General features: G+C 42.6%; 1 protein-coding gene across 2 annotated transcripts in view; it reads right to left on the bottom strand.

Moving 5' to 3' along the window:
- Nucleotides 1–20,696, bottom strand: part of LOC139562091 (heparan sulfate glucosamine 3-O-sulfotransferase 1-like) — a 29,390-nt gene extending 8,694 nt beyond the window's left edge. Inside the window, exons 1-2 of one of the 2 annotated variants that reach the window (XM_071379426.1) lie at nt 20,354–20,623; nt 15,426–15,595 (exon numbers count right to left, since the gene is read on the bottom strand). The gene's annotated coding sequence lies outside the window, so the exon portion shown is untranslated. Of the gene's footprint in view, nt 1–15,425; nt 15,596–20,353 lie in introns of both variants that reach the window. The other variant, XM_071379425.1, reaches the window with a different exon arrangement.
- Between the last annotated feature and the right edge of the window lie 560 nt (nt 20,697–21,256).

Here is a 21,256-nt window from a genome sequence, read left to right as displayed (position 1 = left end):
CCTGCACATATGGTATTGAAATTAAAATATTTCCTGTATATAGTATGCTTACTTACCTACTTTGTGTATTTCATATTTTTCTAGTTATAAATTGTTATTAATTATTGAATTGTTGGGGTTTTAGTTAGCAATAAAGGCATTTAACCGTACTTGTGCATGTGACAAAACCTGAACTTAAATACAGTGTCCAGTGGCTCAATGTCTCTATAACATGTGACAACAGTGTTGGCTGTGTGTGAGTGTGAGTGAGTATGATAGCTTGCGTGTGTGTTTTGTATGAGTGAGTGTGCATCACCTGGTAGACGACTGGTGAGGGCCGTTCAACAGTCTGATGGCCTGTTAATATCACTAGGCCCTGAACTTAGTGATGAGCTTGGAGGGCACTATGGCGTTAAAAGCTGAGCTGCAGTCGATTAACAGCATTCTCGTATAGGTGTTCCTATTGTCCAGGTGAGATAGGGTGGTGTGCAGTGCGTCGGGTATGTTCCTTGACTAGCCTTTCAAAGCACTTCATGATGACAGAGTGCTACAGGGCGATTGTCATTTAGTTCAGTTACCTTAGCTTGCTTAGGTACAGGAACAATGGTGGCCATCTTGAAGTAAGTGGGGACGACAGCCTGGGAAAGAGAGAGGTTGAGAATGTCCGTAAACACTCCAGCCAGCTGGTCTACGCATGCTCCGAGAACGTGGCTTGGGATGCCTTCTGGGCCGGCAGCCTTGCGAGGGTTCACACGCTTGAAGGTCCTACTCACGTCGGCTACAGAGATCGGGAGCCCACAGTACTCGTCAGCAGCGGGGACCATGTCGGCGGCTCAGTGTTGTTTTCCTCTAAGTCTGTGTCCACGATGTGGCTGGTTTTCCCTTATAATCCGTGATTGTCTGAAGTCCCTGCCACATGCATATTGTGTCTGAGACATAGTAGAATGTATTTGTGAAATTTCGGGAGAATTTCTTACATTTTCTTTGTTAAAGTACCTGGCTACAATGAATGTGGCCTCAGGATTTTTGGTGTTTGATTTTTTCAAAGCCCAGTGTAATTCCTTGAGTGCCAGCATAGTGTCGGCTTGTGGGGGAGGGGGGGTATTCCAGGTCAGGGGAACAGAAACTCTTAAGGGTTTGTACATTCCTACAATCACACCATGGGTTGTTTATCATGAAACATACTCAACCGCTTTAAGCTTGATCAAGCACCTCCACTGTCAGCAAAGTCTCTGTAAGGCAGAGTAAGTCACAGTCTCTCGTATCGCTCTGGTAGGAGGTCCACGCTCTGAGCTCGCAGTTTTATTGTCCAGAGACTGTACATTAGCAAGTAGTAGAAAGCGAAGGGTGGTTTGCCCTTTCCTTAAAAATCAGACAAAGGCTCCCGTGATGAATGGAACTGGGGCTCCCGAGTAGCGCAGCGGTCTAAGGCACTGCATCTCAGTGCTAGAGGCTTCACTACAGACCCTGGTTCGATTCCAGGCTGTATCACAACCAGCCGTGATTGGGAGTCACACAGGGCGGTGCAGAATTGGCCCAGCGTCATCCGGGTTAGGCAGTCATTGTAAATAAGAATTTGTTCTTAACTGACTTGCCTAGTTAAATAAAAGGTTAACTAAAAACTGCTTCGGGTAGTCCAGACAAAGGATCCAGCTCCGTAAAGTGGTGATTAATCTTCGATCTGATGTCCAGAAGTGCTTGTCTGTCATATTAATTATACTAGAAACTTTTTGATCAAATAATGTAAAAAAGAACACAAAAATAAACAGACTGACTGCAAAGTTCCCTGGGAGCTAGCAACAGGGCGACCATTGTCGGCACCATCTTGCCATTGAACTTGTCACTCAACATTGTGGGAAACCTGGCTGGCCAGACTAGCAGTAGTTCAGAGTAACCCAATAATCGATGCACGCTTTGCTTCAACTCAAACCCACAAAACACTCCATCAACAAAACGTGATCCCAGTCTTCAAACCAGCGTCCCAAGATGTCCTTCTCTCGATGAAGATGGTACCACACACACACAGAAATATTATATTTTCATTCTATTTATAAAAAGGCACCACTTACGACAGACTTCCCACATCTCCACTCCATATGCTGATTTTTGTATCACAATAAGCAGGGCGAAGGAAGAAAATCTCTTTGTTTTGGCTGAAATTGGGGAGCTGTCGGCAGCACTAGCTGGGTGAAAAGCGAGGAGCGGCAGCTATTAGGCTATTTCTGTAGCGTGTGAGTAAGGCGACGACCTAATCCGCACCCACATGTCAGCCGAGGCATTCATTATGTGCTGCTGGTAAACTGCAATTAACTGGTACAGACACTCATGCCCTCAGCGCAGACACTAATTGTGGTGTTTTAACTCTAATCTTGTGTTCTCTCTGGTTAAGTCTATGGTGGAGTGGAGCTCTTTCGTTCATTTAACTGCAGTCGGCTTGACTGTTGAGAACAGCATCTCCCAATTAGACACCCGTCTGCCCACCGCCATCTGTAGCTAGCAGCGTTTATGGCTGGAACTCCGTGTGTGTTTGTATGTGTGTGTACATGCATGTGCGTGCCTGTAACAGAGTGCTCCCTGTGGACCATGATACAGCCAAATGTCAGAATGCAAAATGGGGATAGCCTACAACACTTTAATACGTACAGTATTTCCAATGAGTTTGCCACTAGCAAGTACTGACCTTTTGTGTATTTGTGAAATGACTAGATACCCTGGCAGCAGTGTTGTAAAGTACTTAAGTAGTACCTGAAAGTATTTTTTTACAGAAGTTGTTTTTTGGGGGTGTGTATATTTTACATCCCTAAAGAAAATGTACTTTTTATTCCATACATTTTCCTTGACTCCCAAAAGTGCTTGTTACATTTTGGATGCTTAGCAGGACTGGAAAAATGTTCAATTCACACACTTATTGGGAGAACATCCCTGTTCATCTCTACTGCCTCTGATCTGGCAGACTCACTAAACACAAATGCTTTGTTTGTAAATTACGTCTGAGTGTTGGTGTGCCCCTGGCTATCTGTACATTTTTTTTTTTTTACTCTAAATTGTGCCGTCTGGTTTGCTTAATGTAAGGAATTTTAATTATTTATACTTTTACTTTTGATACTTAAGTATATTTGAGCAATTGCATTTCCTTTTTATACTTAAGTATATTTACAATCAAATGCTTTTAGACTTTTACTTATGTAGTATTTTACTGGGTGACTGACTTGAGTAATTTTCTATAAAAAAAAAGGTATTTTTACTTTTACTCAAGTATGACAATTGGGTACTTTTTCCTTCACTGACTGGCAGCCAATAAACATCCCTCACTCTGAAACAATGGAGAACAATAAGCTAAAACATAAAACAGACATGGAAATGGATGACCGGTCTACCCATATTTATCTTACATGGCTCTGGGTCGTACCCATCTTCAGCTTGAATATATGCATGCTTTACCATATAAAGTATTAACACCTTTTTACTTTTTCCACATTTTGCTGTGTTACAAAGTGGGATTTGTCATTATTTGTCAAAGATCTACACAAAATACTCTAATGTCAAAGTGGAAGGCAAATTCTAACATTTATAAAAAATGATTTAAAAAAAAAAATATATATACTATTATCTTGATTATAGAAGTATTCAACCCCGAGTGAATAAATATTATAATCACCTTTGGCCGCGATTACAGATGTGAGTCTTTCTGGGTAAGTCTAAGTGCTTTCCACACCTGAACTGTGCAACACTTGCCAATTATTCTTTAAAAAATTCTGTCAAATTGGTTGTTGACCATTGCTTTTCAAGCAGATTTAAGTCAAAAGTGTAACTCGGCCACTCAGGGCCATTCACAGTCTTCTTGGTAAACAACTCCAGTGTACTATAGATTTGGCCTTGCGTTTTAGCTTATTGTTCTGCTGAATGGCAAATTCAGATATCTCCCAGTGTCTGGTGAAAGCAGATTTTGCCTGTTTTTAGCTCCATACCGTGTCTTTTTTTGACCTGAAAAATTCCCCAGTCCTTAACTACAAGCATACCCTTAACATGTTACAGCCACCACTATGCTTGAAAATATGGAGAGTGGTACTCCGTAATGTGTTGTTGGATTTTGCGAGTAATTGAAAAACCTCCCTGGTGTTTGTGGTTGAATTTCACTTCGCCACTGAGGGACCTCACAGAGAATCGTATGTGTGGGGTACAGAGACGAGGTAGTCATTCAAAAATCATGTCAGAAACACTTATTGTGCACAGAGTGCACACAGTCCATGCGACTTATTATGGGACTTGTTAAGCACATTTCTACTCCTGAACTCATTTGGGATTGAATACATATTGACTGAAGACATTTCAGCGTTTCATTTTGACAAAAACATTTGGAAACATTCAGGGGGTGTGAGTGACTACTTTCTGAAGACACTGCACATACACCCAGAGTTGCTTTGACATTTGTCAATGTCTGACGATTTACTTTGGGCATCAACTGACATCGATTCCCGAGAGGCATTCTGGCAGACAAAACAGGCCCACTTACTTATCGCCCCTGAATGAACGGAGACCGCTAATCAAAACTTACACTGACTCACTCAGGGAAGCAGTCTACAGTCGGTCAGATAGGGACACTGGGAAAGGCTCCGATCAGAGAGTGGCCAGATGAGATTCATGCTATCTGCCAGTACTGACAAAACAGCTAAGTAAGACAGAGACGCAAGCATGCACACAGAGACTAAGTCAGTGACAAGCATGTGAACACAAACGCATTATCTCATCGCGCATCTTGAAGTCGTTGCAAAGAGTCTGATCTCTGTTTTGAGGTTCTCTCGTAAAGTAAATTGGTCAAAAGTTCTTCTAAAAGTGAACACAAATCCGAGTCGGAGACATCCACGCTCTCTCCCTACTTAATTCAAACAAATTCACTTCTGCTTTCTCTCTCTCTCTTCCCTGTTCATTCTCTAGAAGGCTGAGCCAGGCTTTCTCTCCAGACTCTCCAGGCCTCCCACAAGCTGCAGTACACACATACATTATGGATTAATTACTTCTTCAAATAAAAAGCAGGGCATCTTGTGATAAACTGCAGGGATACTTTTCATCGTTGATGAGGCCTATCTGATGAATAGTTTAACGAGGGAACTATAGCAGGGCCTGTTTAGTGCTGACAAAGTTTTCACAGCAGCGTGGGGGAAAAAAGCAGAAAAGAGTAAGACCGATCGGAGATTCACATAGTCACTTAGCGAATGTGTTTCGTTTATCGTCAGCCCGTTTGTTTATCCTCCACCCAACCCACTCTGTTCACAATCTGCGCAGAGCAGGAGCATGTGCACGATCTAGGATCAGTTTAGCCTTTTATATCATAATGTACACTGAGTGTACAAAACTGCTCTTTCCATGACAGACTGCCCAGGTGAATCCAGCTGAAAGCTATGATCCCTTATTGATGTCACCTGTTGAATCCACATCAAATGGGGGAGACAGGTTAAAGAAAGAATTTTAAGCCTTGGAGACACGGGTTGTGTATGTGTACGAATGAGCAAGACAAAAAAAATGTACGTGGATTTGAACAGGGTATGGTAGCAGGTGCCAGGCTTTGAGTGTCAAGAACTACAACGGTTCAGTTTTTTTTTCACGATCAACAGTTTCTCATGTGTATCAAGAATGGTCCAACCACCCAAAGGACATCCAGCCAACTTGACAACTGTGGGGAGCATTGGAGTCAACATGGGCCAGCACCCCTGTTCCGATGGACGAAAGGGGTGCAACTCAATATTAGGAAGGTGTTCCTAATGTGTGTACACAGTGTATACGACTATATGGACAGGTGGGAACCTGATCCTAGATAAGCATTCCTACTGTGAGATGCTTTGTGGATAAGGGCCCAGTTACCCCGTCCATATAATCTTATTCGTTATGAACTAAATGAAAAACGTATCCTAAATCTTTACTCCTACTTTGAGAAGCTTTATGAATACAGGCCCGGAACTCTCAAACTCTATGGATGTCCTGGCGTTGCTTCTTCCTCAACACAGCTTGCATGTACCCTCCAGAGATGTAGGTCTACCAAATCCTACAGAGGGGTAACCAGTAACTGCAGACTTAACTTCTGATCTTCTACAAATCTACAGCTGGTATATGTCATGTTCTCCACATATTGGAATCTGTTCCCTGTTCTGGCACAATAGTGTCCTATTGGAAGGCGCACAGTCTGGTCCCGCCAGCATTTTCGTCAAGACAAATATGTACTTATCAGGCACTGCAGACAAGACATTTCTTGGGTTTCGAGCTGGCCCTTCTGTGATCCAACGTTGAGTGCCAAGCACTGGAGCGCTTCGAATGCTGATGCAGCTGGGAACTCATTCTAATAATAATCCATTGGATCCAAAGCATTTCCCAGATTCCCAAAGTGTTGGGTATCTACTGCAGTGTGTGCTATCTGTAAACCATTCTAGCTGAGACTGAGATATGCAGATCATAAGTGGTATGGATCGGTATTGACAGACCTGGAAGCACATTTGCACACAGTGCGTGACCTTGATCTCACACAAAAACACAATGTTCACGTGAGACGATCCCAGTGTTGAGTTCTCAGATAACCAGAAGTCGTTGCACTACATGCATGCATGCTGCCTATTGATTGTAACCTAAAAAAAAAAAATCACACGGCTCTGGTGATGTAGGTCAAGATGGCGGAGGGGGAAAAAAACATGAATCAGCACAACATGCTTTCATGTTCGCTGTCATGCTTTGAATGCGTAGGCATGCTTCTCATGGTCGTCTGTCTTCGCATAACGTATGCATTTTGTTCAGCTGCCATCTGAGCACACTTTGTATCCCTTTGGATACAAACGAAACTGTCCCTGTGCTAAACTTCCAGCGGCATCCTTGTAATTTCCCACTATTAAGCGGAATAGATTGGAGGGGACATGTTTATCTATAATGATAATCTCTAGCTCCATTTCCCTGCATCCCAGCTCTGGCTCTGAAGCAGAGGAGAGGAGAGGTACAGAGAGCTGATTGGGCCGACGCAAATAGCATCCGAGCTTCACCTGGTAGTCGTGTTAGCAAGCTAGGCTCCACCATTAGATTATTACCAGCATGCCCTTCCCCGGTGATGCTGTACCCCCAGTTCCCATCTCTACGGCTGTCTGCCAGCCATTTTAAAGGGAGATTTTGGGAGTGTGAAAAACAATCTAGCACTTCACTTAGAGGGTGTCGATGTTATCAGTTTAAAAAAAGGGTGAATGTGTGAAAATACATGGTAATTATTTCTGACTCAAAGTACATTTAATACCCAAGAGGGAAATAGCTAGTGATTCTGCTTGTATAGATTTTATATTCTGACAGAATGAGGTTATGACTGTGTAGTCAGGAATTGTTTGGGAGGGTTCTCTTTTACAATATCAGTGTTGTAGCTCTGGCCTAATAGACAACCACCAAGTCCATGTCAGTCATCCAAGCCCCAAAACTCTCACGTTCCTCTGTATGCTATTTGACCAACCCAAAGAAATATATTTCCAAACATACACAAGCATTTTGTTTCAGAGCAGTCCGAAAGTCATCATCTGTAAACTTGTACATGTACATAGTACATAGTACATGTCGAGACAAAAGTTTTCCCCGGAGTCAAACTTTAAAATCAGGTCACAAGTCTTTTCTGACACGCCTTATCATAACTGTAACGACTTATCGTCCTAACCTTTCTCTGTCACTTTCATCCGTGGCCTCTTGTTCTGCGCTCCCTATGAATAAGTCATCAGGGCCTTTGGCTTATTGCTCATCGTTCCACCGCCTCCGTGGCCCTGTAAACCAACTGAAGTGTTTATGGGAGATAAGAGGCGGTGGAGGTTGCACACCCAATAACGCCTTTTATCATCCCACGTTCTGCAGCGATATACATTAGACGAGAGAGAGAGCCCATACTGAAGATGAATATTTAATTAGAGAAGTTTGTGGACCCAACATCAGAGGCATAATGGGTGGGGGGGGGGGGGGATAAAAACAGCCATTGAAAAGGGCAGCATCTGCGGGATCTCTCGTTGGCCTTGTCTGGCGCTGTGCTGTGTCTGCCGGCGTCGATGGAGAGATAGGAGCCCTGTAACCTCAAAGCAATATCTGTAAAAATCCTTTTTAGAGAAGCATTGTAAGCTTTTCTGCAACGCTTGAATGCCACAGGTTGTCTAGACTATTTAGAATAGATTTGAAATAAATTTGTTCAGTTCATTGATTTTCTTGAGCTTTATCTGTGCAAGTCATGTCTACATTATCGGTTGAATTACTGCCAAAGTCATTCATTTACTCTGCTCGGATTTCCCGTAAGTCTAACACTACCCACGGAGCAGAAAAGGTTTACAAATATATATATTTTTTTAAATGAATGTGCCTTATTGGTCATGGTGACCATACGGAGGAAAACAGATGAAATGACAACAACAAATCTCGTCGCAATTACTCCAATTTTGAGCACACAAACACATCATTACATAGACAATGGTCATCACCATACAAGACAGGACAAGACAGGCAGACTCCAAAATCCTGAATGTAAAACACCTAGCACAAAACATCCTCTACCTCTAGCCAGACCACGCCGTCCCTCTTGACATCCTATGATACTTAACCTTTGACAATATTCAACAGCAATTTTAAAAGGTTAGCATCGTAAGGCCATTCTGTTCCTACTCCATAAAAATGTTACCTTTCAGACCTCTGAATAGGAAGTAGTTGAAAATGTAATTAGCCAAGCAGACATGTGCCAAAATACTCAGATAATGACTGGCGCTCCTATTCTCAGTCATCTGAATAATCATTGGTGAAAAAAATTTTTGAATTAATTACTCATTCTCCCAGACTGAGGAAGAGCGATTGTGGCCTCGATTGCATAATTTACCAAACTCCATAATTATCTCCACTCCACAGTGAATATGTAGTAGTCAAGGGGACTCGCATATAGTTCCTGTTTGTCCCTTTGACCGTTCAAAGCGTGATTATCGCCTGTAGAAGACAACATGACCAAAAGCAATACATGTTATGAGGGATTAATTGGCTTTGATTTTCACATCATTTTTTACATCTACAGTGTATGGAGTAAATCGTCAAGTAGCCATATGCCCCATATAACAGCCCAATGTTCAAACAAGTTCAGATATAGTATCACAGGTCTAAAACAATACGAAAGACAGTAATAGCCTAGTGGGAACTGGGGGAAAGGGATGAAGTGATACTCTTCTTCCCTGAATCTCCTATAAACCCTAAATGAACCATTCTGCATCACAAGCAAGCGCCAAAGCACTATTGGTATTTAACAAAGATTAGCTTTAAATTGATGATTAACCTTCCTAATCCTATGTGCACATTGAGAATAGCTCCACTTGTCTCTTGCAAGAGCCACACTAAAGAGCTGCAATATTGTCCGGGGGGAAAATTGAGGCTCAGCGAGCAAATGAGGAAGCAGCGTTATCTGTTAAAATGGCGCTCCGGCGGATAATGAAGACGAATCTCCAGAATGGAGAGTCCTCTCATAACGAATCACAACAGAATAATTTCTCTCTCGCATTGGGGCATCTTTTAATAAAAGATCTACGTCTAATACATCCCATGACAATATCGCGGCCCTTATCTCACCAGGGAGCAGAATTAACATCAGGGAATGAACGCCTGCCATTGCTTACGCCGGCTGTATTAAGGACTAAATCGACATTAAATGAGCAATTTCTTCATATTTAACTCAGACTGGGGAGGTAATGGTTTAATTTGCCGGGCAATGACTGTCCCCCGTGGATTTGGCTTTGCGTTCAATCACAGTCTTCTGCCTACCACTGCTACGTTGTGTATACCTGCTCCCTCTCGTATACAATTTACTGGACCACATCCGCGTATACACTTCTGAAATGATCAAATATGGCACGAGCGGTGGGGAGAAAAAGGCATGGCTCAAGGCTAAGACGGCGCTGTCCATACAGACCCAAAGCAACGGACTTGAATCTTTCAGGTCCGCGGAAAGCACCAAGTCAAGGTTCTTTAGACTGTCACTCTGGCAAAAGGGTAGACCGTTTTAAAGCCACACTGAGATACGTCACAGGATGCTTTTCATAACCGGTGCACCTCACTGCTATCAACAGGTATCTCTTTAGATGCCTCTGCCTTGGGCCCATCCTGACCACCCTGTGTGCCCATGACCCCTTTTACCCCTCTGGTACCCAGCCTACTGCTCAAACAATCTCCATACAAGTTGAATTACCCATACATTTTTTTATATACGAGGCCTTTATACAGATTAATTTCCCTATCCCAATGGCACCTTGTCACTAACCCATACTGCACCACAATATGGAGTTCAATTGCAGGGCACAAACACTGAACTACAAGCCATTCATAAGAGCACAGCATGCATGTGGCTTGCCCTGAAGTTGATTGACCTTTTCACCTACATAAACCTCAGTGCTTATAAATAGCAAGTTTCAGTCCAACTCAAATCTTTTGCTCATTACAAATGTCAAATACCACTCCTGGTGCTATGTGAGAACCAGTAGAGTTGACTGGTTGACATTGACCTTTTGCTATAATTTGTTGTTCTTTTAAAATGACTTTATTAAGTGCGAACAAAACCCCCCAAAACTTTTGATAAAAGCCCCTGCTGAATTACAAAGCTACCTCCCGATTTCATTTAAGAAATGAGTGACAACAGCTTGATCTTCACCTAACAGTTGCTATGACTACACCTCACACATGCATAATATGTGCATAAAGTGGCCCCTAAACGGTGTCCCTCCTAAATCACCTTGTCAAGGCGCCAAGACAAATGAATGCCCTTATCCTAAAATACATTTTAGAAAAGCCTCTGTGCTGAGCCTCAGTCAATTAAACATATTTAAATTAAAATCACTTCCCGTAAATTATTTCTTAAAATATTCCGAGGCCTAGAGAGTCAGAATATTGGCATACTTTATAAACATGAGAAGAAGAAAATATTTACAAATGAACTTACAACATCCATCACAAGGGTACAGTATGTCTGGTGTCTACTCTGTAACACACACACTTCATGAACAAATAATGTTGACACATAAGACCTGAACTCTGCCGAAATCCAAACAACCCCCCCCCCCCCCTCTCAAAACTCGATCTCTGTGGCAGAAATGACATGGCACGGCTGCAACATGAAAAAACCTGTATGCTACACAATACCCAATAATGAGGGATCTGCTTGACATGTACCTACTCATCTGACAGAGGAGATAGGGAGGGAACAAAAGGTAATGAATAAATTAGCTGCCAGTCATCAACAAGGGGAATGATACATCTACTTCATAACACACGGAAATTATGGCGTCTGCCGATCTCAGAATCCCTGATGAAAAAAATTACCCATAAAATACATTCTGAATTAGATGTCAGAGCCTCTTCCCCATCTACTGCGCCCTCACCCACTCCCTCTATCCCTTTATCCCATTATTCCAAAATGACAGCAAATTGAGCAGAACAAAGCCCATCGTCTGGTAGCAAGGATTGTAGAATGCATCTAGGAAACCTCATCAAAATCCATGTGCCTTTAATAAGGCTTTCCTCAGGCAAGAATTCAGACTCTGGGCTTTTGATGCAACAGCATCGCGGCTCCCGAGCAACAAGAGACGAAAGACGGCGACAGTATCAATACTGCTTTTTCACGTGGGGTTTCCTGGTTACTGGTGCGAAGGCAGGCGAGCCGGCAGAGTGGGATCAGGCAAAGTGGGATCAGCCAGAGAGATAGATACAGTCTAAGTAGCAATACGCTCCACGCAACGCTGCCGTACTCATGAATAATGGAATTCTGTACAAATATGCAAATCTGGGCATTAGCCTAGTTATACCCCTGTACTGTTACTTACAGTGACTTATCTATTATGTATGAGCCCCCTATTGGAAAGACGGTCCGACAGCTAACTTCACGGTCTCCACAGTCACTGGCTAACTCGCGTCACAAAAAAGGGACAGAATAGCAGGGGAAGTGGCTACATGCTACGGCTACGCGGCACTAGATCGCCGAAGACGTAAACAATTAGCATTGGATTCCACCACCACACTAAATTGCCATGCTACTTAAGATAAACAATTGCATAGATAGGCTTCCAAATCCTATAAGATAGCGGGAATGAGCATGAAGTTGTCGCCAATCCCCTGATTCCTCTCAAAGGCTGATACGAAGTGTTGATCAGTAATAAGTACACAGGGGATGGAAATGAAGGTTCTACAGGCAGGCAGAAAATAGGCCACTGTTCTGTATAACATTGCCATCATGATGTAAGCCTATGATGAACACTCCCTGTTGAATATAGTCCTACAATGATATGGTAGTCATCAACAAGGACCCACCAGTAGCACAGGTTGTTACTGGATCCATGAGAGGTAGAAATCACAGGCCACGTGAGGCTACTGCCACGTTCAGCACAGGCCAGAAGCACAATGAATGAGTCACCATGGTTCTACAATGAGCAACCTAATCATTAGCTTCAATCGAAGTCAATTGTTGAGGACATATGACTGTTCAGATTTGAAAGAGAACCTGACATACAATACCTGTCCTCTCACCATGGCAACAGAACAGGCCACACCCCAGCCTCATATCCCTCCAGCATTCAAATATCCCTAAATAGCCAAATCAGGAAGATAGGCCTGCTTTTAACTAAAGAATATTAACTCCGGATTTTAGGGTTTGGAGATTGAATCTGGCACACATTACTGTTGAAAACACTGTTGATTTCATGATAGATACTCCACTTCCTGAGGGAGAATACCAAACATTTTCTCCCATACATTTTTTGGGAATACATTTACATGTTTAAAAAAAAACTGTGCCATTGCTTCCACTAGTACAGTTATTATTTTAATTCAGCAAACACAACCTCATTTAATATTAATACCAATCTGGTGTTGTCTTTTATTGGTGTTGAAGAAAACTTGAAAAATATCATTTAGATCCAGTGAAATTTAATACAGTAACATGGAATACATCAAATGAAACCCGGGGGTTAATTTTTGTACACCAGAGATGCTTTCGCTCACAATCTCCCCCTCTTTCTCTGCAGTGCTGGATATTTGGTAGGAGTACCTTCTCCACTGCCTTATTTTGCCATTGCTTGCTTCTGCATTAGTCAAGTCTCTGTAGACTGCATTTGGCCAAACGTGTGTTAATGTGACATCCTGACACTGTGGGATTTAGAATGTCCCTCATGTGTTGGTAGGCCGGATCACACTAACATCCTGTTTTTAATAACTGAATTCCAAATAGACCCTAGCCCATCCCCTAGGCACTCCTGTAGATCTAAAAGAATTGGATAGGTGTAAGCAACAAGAGTGCCTAGGGGTCCATTTGGAATTCAGCATCTGAATCAGTCACCCTCCAGCTATTCTCCATATTAACCCATCCCCAATTCCCTTTGCTCTCTGCTCACCCCTGCATGCCCCGTCCTTGGCTACTATAGAAAAAAAAGAAAGCAAACAAACGTGACAATGATTCTGCTGCAGACAAACAATGAGCCATTCATGGTAATCAGTGAAGTACGAAAATAACGAGCTGAGCCCTACCCGCCATCCTGAGTGGTTGTCCATGAGGCAAAGCCTTGTCTTCTCAGACCTGCTGAAGTTCAGTGTGCTACTAACAACCCGCTCGCAATGGTTCCATCACAATACCTTGTAGGTTATGCTTCAGCCACAAGCTAGGACTGTTCTTGCAATGGACAGTGTCTTCTTTAGTCTAACCAGCGATCTAAACGTTATTAGGCATGGTGGAATTACTGACAAGGCATGCAGGGCACATAGTTTGGGTCCCGGACCTCCAGGGAACCCCAATTGATTTTGTTATTCCCGCGCTCACTCAGATATCATATTAACATGGCATAAATCATGGCAAAAATGTGAAAGATTGCAGGAAATGAGCTTAAAAAAAATAGATGCATCTCCACCCCATGGCAAAATGAGTAGAATTGCATGAGACTAGTTAGAAAATTGCTAAAAAATCTTCTGCGCCTTCTACAGCCGCAAGTGTAGAATTGCAGCAAACTTGCTTTAAAAACAGCAACATTTTCTCTACGCCCAATGGCAAAATGTGTAGGATAGCAGGAATTGAACTCAAACTAAAAATAATTATTGCTGCCATCAAAGGGGGGGGGGGGGCACTAAAATGTTTTCGCTAAGAGCCCGTCAAAAGGCTAGGGCCGGCCCTGCACACAGGACTGGATGCCAGATATGATTCATCTGGCTGATGCGTTTAATCTTAAACAGAAGACTTTAAAAAAAAGAAAGGTATTTTACCTTTCCAAAATCAAGCTACATTCATTAGTCTACACCACCCACACTATTCTAATTACAGGCGGATGAGACAACCCATGGCAATAATGAATAAGCTTAGCCCTGTAATAAGTGATATAGGAAGCTCCTGGCTCATCTTAAAGGAAAACTCGACACAAACTATATTTTGGTTTACAGTCACTAAACGTTTTGCGTGTCAGCAGAATAACTGAGGGAGTGCAATCTCTCATTGAAGCCCCCTCAACCAACCACCTAGAGAAAAATGATGATAATGTCCCCCAAGTCCCAATATTCATGAACTGAAATAGACAGCAGGAACGGTGCTCTCACACAGGGTAATAAAGGTGATGGAAAGATCACACCACCGCCGTAAAACTCAGCACACATCTGCACAGGTGCACTCATGCCCTTCTGAACACACAGCCTATTGTTCTCGTGAAATCCATTCCTAGTTGGTACGACTCTCTCACCCCAGTTTCATCAATCAGCAAGGCTTACATATCAGCAAGGCTTACATATTATGTGAAAATAGAGGAACTGTGGACGCTACTGCCCCAGCAACAGATGTACTGTTACGGAGTGTCGGTTAGCCTAGCACAATCCTTTAACATCCATGGCCATTGTATGTTATGTTCAGAGTAAAACTGGCTCCGGCAGCCAAAACACCCAAATACTCCATCTAAACGTGAATTAATTTCATTTGAATTGTGATATGGTTCTAGAAACATAAAGCTCTCTTACTTTCATAACACATCCTAATCATCTTAGAAGTTTGTAACAGAATTATCGACAGCGAGAATGAATGGTGCTAGACAAGGAACTATTGAGGCCTGGACAAATATATTTGACTCTAAAGAATAAGCTCAGCTGAAGCACAACGCGTACAAATAAAACAATCTATACCGCACCAGTCTAAAGTCTGGACTCACCTACTCCATCCGGAGTTATTCTTTCTTATTTACATTGCAGAATAATAGTGAAGACGTCAAAATGATAAAGTAACACATATGGAATCATGTTGTAACCCCCCCCCCCCCCCCAAAAAAAGTGTTAAACAAATCAAAATATATTTTAGATTCTTCAAAGTAGACACCCTTTGCCTTGATGACAGCTTTGCACACTCTTGGCATTCTCTCAACCAGCTTCACCTGGAAAGCTTTTCCAACAGTCTTGAAGGAGTTCCCACTTACGCTGAGCACTTGTTGGCTGCTTTTCCTTCACATTGCAGTCCAACTCATCCCAAACCATCGCAATTGGGTTGAGGTCGGATGATTGTGGAGGCCAGGTCATCTGAGGCATCACTCTCCTTCTTGATCAAATAGCCCTTACACAGCCTGGAGGTGTGTTTTGGGTCATTGTCCTGTTGAAAAACAAAATGATAGTGGGACTAAGCACAAACCAGATGAGACGGCGTATCGCTGCAGAATGCAGTGCTAGCCATGCTGGTTAAGTGTGCCTTGAATTCTAAATAAAAATAACAGACAGTGTCACCAGCAAAGCACCCCCACACCATCACACATTCACGGTGGGAACCACACATGCAGAAATCTTCCGTTCACCTACTCTGCGTCTCACAAAGACATGGTGGTTGGAACCAAAAATCTCAGATTTCCACCGGTCTAATGTCCATTGCTCCTGTTTCTTGGCCCAAGCAAGTCTCTTCTTATTATTGGTGTCCTTTAGTAGAGGTTTTCATGCAGCAATTCGACCATGAAGGCCTGATTCACGCAGTCTCCTCTGAACAGTTGATGTTGAGATATGTCTGTTACTTGAACTCTGAAGCATTTATTTGGGCTGCAATTTCTGAGGCTGGTAACTAATGAACTTATCCTCTGCAGCAGAGGTAACTCTGGGTCTTCCTTTCCTGTGGCGGTCCTCATGAGAGCCAGTTTCGTCATAGCGCTTGATGGTTTTTGTAACTGCATTTCAAACTTGACATTTTCCGTATTGAAGGACCTTCATGTCTTAAAGTAGCGATGGACTGTCATTTTGCTTTGATTTGCTAATTTGAGCTGTTCTTGCCATAACATGGACTTGGCCTTTTAACAAATAGGGCTATCTTCTGTTTACCACAGTTACTTTGTCACAACACAACCGATTGGCTCAAACGCATTAAGGAAAGACATTTCACAAATGAACTTTTAACAAGGAAAACCTGTTAATTGAAATGTATTCCAGGTGACTACCTCAAGAAGTTGGTTGAGAGAATGCCAAGTGTGCAAAACTGTCATCAAGGCAAAGGGTGGCTACTTTTAAGAATCTCAAACATAAAATATATTTTGATTTGTTTAACACTTTTTTGGTTACTACATGATTCCATGTGTGTTATTTCATAGTTTTGATGTCTTCACTATTACTCTACAATGTAAAAAATAATAAAAATAAAGAAAAACCCAGGGGATGAATAGGTGTCCAAACTTTTGACTGGTACTGTATATACAAACAATATATCTCTCACACACACATCCTAAAGTATGTGGACAACGCTTCAAATGCTTGGATTCGGCTATTTCAGCCGCACCCGTTGTTGACAGGTGTATAAAATCGAGCACACCGCCATGCAATCTCCATAGACAAACATCAGCACTAGAATGACCTATACATAAAATTTCAGTGACTTTCAACATGGCACCGTCATAGGATGCCACCTTTCCAACAAGTCAGTTCGTCAAATTTCTACCCTGCTAGAGCTGCCCCGGCCAACTGTAAGTGCTGTTATAGTGAAGTGGAAACTTATAGGAGCAACAATGGCTCAGCCGTGAAGTGGTAGGCCACACAAGCTCACAGAACGGGACCGCCGAGGGCTGAAGCATGTAAAAAAAAAAATGTCTGTTCTCGGTTGCAACACTCACTACCGAGTTTGAAATTGCCTCTGGAAGCAACATCAGAACAAGAACTGCTTTACAAAATGGGTTTCCATGGCCGAGCAGCCGCACACAAGCCTAAGATCACCATTCACAATGCCAAGTGTTGGCTGGAGTGATGTAAAGCTCGCCACCATTGGACTCTTGAGCAGAGGAAACGCGTTCTCTGGAGTGACCAATCACGCTTCATCATCTGGCAGTCGGACGGACGATCTGGGTTTGGCGAATGCCAGGAGAACGCTACCTGCCTCAATGTATAGTGCCAACTGTGAAGTTTGGTGGAGGAGGAATAATGGTCTGGGGCTGTTTTCCATGGTTCGGGCTAGGCCCTTTAATGGCAGGTAGCCTAGTGGTTAGAGAGGGAACCCACTGTTCCCCGGGCGCCGAAGACGTGGATGTCGATTATGGCAGCCCTCCGCACCTCTGATTCAGAGGGGCTGGGATAAATGCGTAAGGCACATTTCAGGTGTACAACTGACTAGGTATCCACCTTTTCCCTTTACAATGACATGCTAGACGATTCTGTGCTTCCAACTTTGTGGAAACAGTTTCCTATTTCAGCAGGACAATGCCCCCATGAACAAGCAAGATCCATACAGAATTTGTTTGTCGAGATCGGTGTGGAAGAACTTGACTGGCCTGCACATAGCCCTGACCTCAACCCCATCAAACACCTTTGGGATGAATTGGAACGCCTACTGTGAGCCAGGCCTAATTGCCCGACCTCACGAATGCTTGTGGCTGAATGGAAGCAAATCCCCACAACAATGTTCCAACATCTAGTGGAAAGCCTTCCCAGAAGAGTGGAGGCTGTTATCGCAGCAAATGTGAGAAAAACTCAATATTAAAGCACATGATTTTGGAATGAGATGTTCGATGAGCAGGTGTCCACATACTTCTGGCCATGTAGTGTAAATATATACATACAACAAAAATATAAAACACAACGTGTGAAAGTGCTGGTCCCATGTTTCATGAGCTGAAATAACAGATCGCAGTAATGTTACTTGTGTACAAAAAAACGATTTGGTGAAATGTTGTGCACAAATTTGTTTACATCCCTGTTAGTGAACATTCTATCCTTTGTCAAGATAATCCATCGACCTGACAGGTATGGCATATCAAGAAGCTGATTAAACAGCATGATTATTACACAGGTGCACCTTATGCTGGGGACAGTAAAAGGCCTCTAAAATGTGCAGTTTTGTCACAACACAATGCCAACGATGTCTCAAGTTGAGGGAGAGAGCAATTGGCATGCTGACTGCAGGAATGTCCACCAGAGCTGTTGCCAGAGAATTGAATGTTAATTTCTCTACCATAAGCCGCCTCCAATGTCATTTTAGATTATTTGGCAGTACATCCAACAGGGCTCACAACCGTAGACCACGTGTAACCACACTAGCCCAGGACCTCCACATCCGGCTTCTTCACCTGCAGGATTGTCAGAGACCAGCCAACCGGACAGCTGATGAAACTGTGGGTTTGCACAACCGAAGAATTTTTGCACTAACTGTCAGAAACCTTCTCAGGGAAGCTCATCTGCATGCTAGTCATCCTCAACAGGGTCTTGACCTGAATGCAGGTCGGTGTCGTAACCGACTTCAGTTGGCAAATGCTCACCTTCGATGGCCACTGGCACGCTGGAGAAGTGTGCTCTTCACAGATGAAACTCGGTTTCAACTGTACTGGGCAGATCACCAGGATGGAAGCTGAAAATGTCCCAGTTCTTCTATGGCCTGCATACTCACCAGACACGTCATCCATTGAACATGTTTGGGATGCTCTTGATCGACATGTACGACACTGTTTTCTAGTTCCTGCCAATATCCAGCAACTTCGCACAGCCATTGAAGAGGAGTGGAGCAACATTCTACAGGCCACAATCAACAGCCTGATCAACTCTACGCGAAGCAGATGTGTCGCGCTGCATGAGGCAAATTGTGGTCACGCCAGATACTGACTGGTTCTGATCGACGCCCCTACCGTTTTTTTTGTTTTTAAAGGTATCTGTGACCAACAGATGGATATTTGTATTCCCAGGCACATGCAATCCATAGATGTGGGTCTAATACATAATTATTATTATTATTTATTTATTATTATTATATTACATATTAAATGCATTTCAATTGACTGACGTTCTTATATTAACTGTAACTCAGTAAAAAAGATTTTCCAACTGCAAAATATACACTCAATGTGCACTGTTTTAACACAGTTGCAGCCAACAGTATATTTCAGTTTCAACAGAGCTATATAGCTAATTAGAACAGCTGGGCGCCTCTCTCTTCCAAGCCATAGTCATGTTACCTTTTGTTTTTAGAAAATTATTTCTCAATGATATGAAAGTAAAGTTCCAAAGGTTTTCTAAACTGTAATGCAAGCTATGATTATTGTGCAGACAGAGCGTTGGGACTGTTGTAGGCTACACATTGGCTGTGCCCTCAGCAATGCTTCAATTGAGAACCCAATAATAGGCTTTTTGGGGTGGCGAGCTGCTGCTGCCCGGGAACGACGACTTGATTTATGCAATTAAACCGCAATCATTTGGAATGCTCGATTGCTGACACAGACATGGCCATTTACCACTTAATGCCCAATTATCAGTGTGGTTACAGCAGCATCAACGTAAAAACGGATTTGGGGTCTTACAAGTTTAACTCCATTGTTTTTTGAGACGCAAATGATCTAAAAGGCCTCAGTTTATGTCAACATGTATTTAATGCAACCACCCTTATCTTATCTAGGAAGCCAATGCCCACTACCAATTATTAAAGTGACACTGTATCCTATGTGCACGACTAGATACGTTTAAATACAATAGCCTAGATAAAAAAATATATAGTTCATGCGCATGAATAATGTAGGGAAGGATAGTACTTTAATATTCATATAGAATGGATGTTAATATAGAATATTAGGTTTGTAAACAGGTTATCTACGATAGAAGATCAACATTTATCTGGTTTGAATATACTGTAGGTAATGGATCGAATGTCACCCGAATTTTCCAACGAGGAATGATGGTAGATTACAAGAAAATGACTACACATTTCCCAACTAACTCGGAAATACATTGAGCTGGAACTACTCATGACTTATCCAAAAACAAGAAGGAATTCTATTTCAGAATGCAATCACAGATCATTCAACCTGCGTCCCAATTCCCGTCGCAAATGAAGAGAGAGATATTAGACTGGAAGGCACGAAAAAGTAGACTACCCTAGACCTAGGAGACAAAATCTAGTTACCTTGCATGAGGTCGGCGATAGTGATGGAATCTCCGAGAGTCATCGGTCTGGCTCGAGTTCAGTCACAGATGAACCAACGGATTGCACTTTTACACCAGCAGCTGACTACAAGAGCCTAAAACGGTCGTCCTTTCTCTCTCACTGAAATACACTCGGAGCATCAGCCACTCTCATCACTAATTAATTCGAAGGAAGACATTAGGGAAACTGAGCCCCGGTTTTTTCAGAGCTTGTTTTGACTCCATCCCTCGAAACAGACATGCACACCCCACTCTATCCGAACGTGGTGAGATTTGTGCGGAGCGCTGCCTTGCGTAGCACTGTGGGAGGAGTCGTGTAAGGTGACCAGGTAAATTGCTGCGGTACTAATTCAAAGGTGCTATTTTTTTTTATATTTCATAAATGAACCATTTAGTTTACTATTAAGAGCGCTTAATGTGAACTCATATATTATTGTAGGCTACTTAATTATGGGCATCTACAGATTTTAGCTACGTTTCGCACTTCCAATTCAAGTGAATATGCATATTCCAAATGTTATACACTGCAGGTTAGTATGCCGGGAGCATCATTGATCGAATTGCATCTCTGATAAACAAAATGTGACTCTGAGAACAATTTTGAATGACTCATCAAGCATACATTAAGTGCTGAGATGTTGAGGAAATGATTAATCCCTTCTCAGTTGATAGTGAACATGTCTCCTTTGAAAACATCTGTAAACTCTTTGAATAGAGGAGATCAAACAAGCCTTGAGGCTATCGCCTGCTATTATGCAAGCCTTTCCTCCAGTGCAGCGACTTCCAATTTGACAGCACGTTCACCATAGACACGGAAGGTGTATGCCACATTCATCTCCGTTCACTATAGGAACTTGAACCTACAAAAAAAAACATGTGTCAT

Source organism: Salvelinus alpinus, chromosome 32 (assembly GCF_045679555.1).
Source record: "Salvelinus alpinus chromosome 32, SLU_Salpinus.1, whole genome shotgun sequence".
Taxonomy (NCBI): domain Eukaryota; kingdom Metazoa; phylum Chordata; class Actinopteri; order Salmoniformes; family Salmonidae; genus Salvelinus; species Salvelinus alpinus.
Note: the sequence above shows the minus strand (reverse complement) of the source record. Positions and strands in the feature narration are given on the sequence as shown.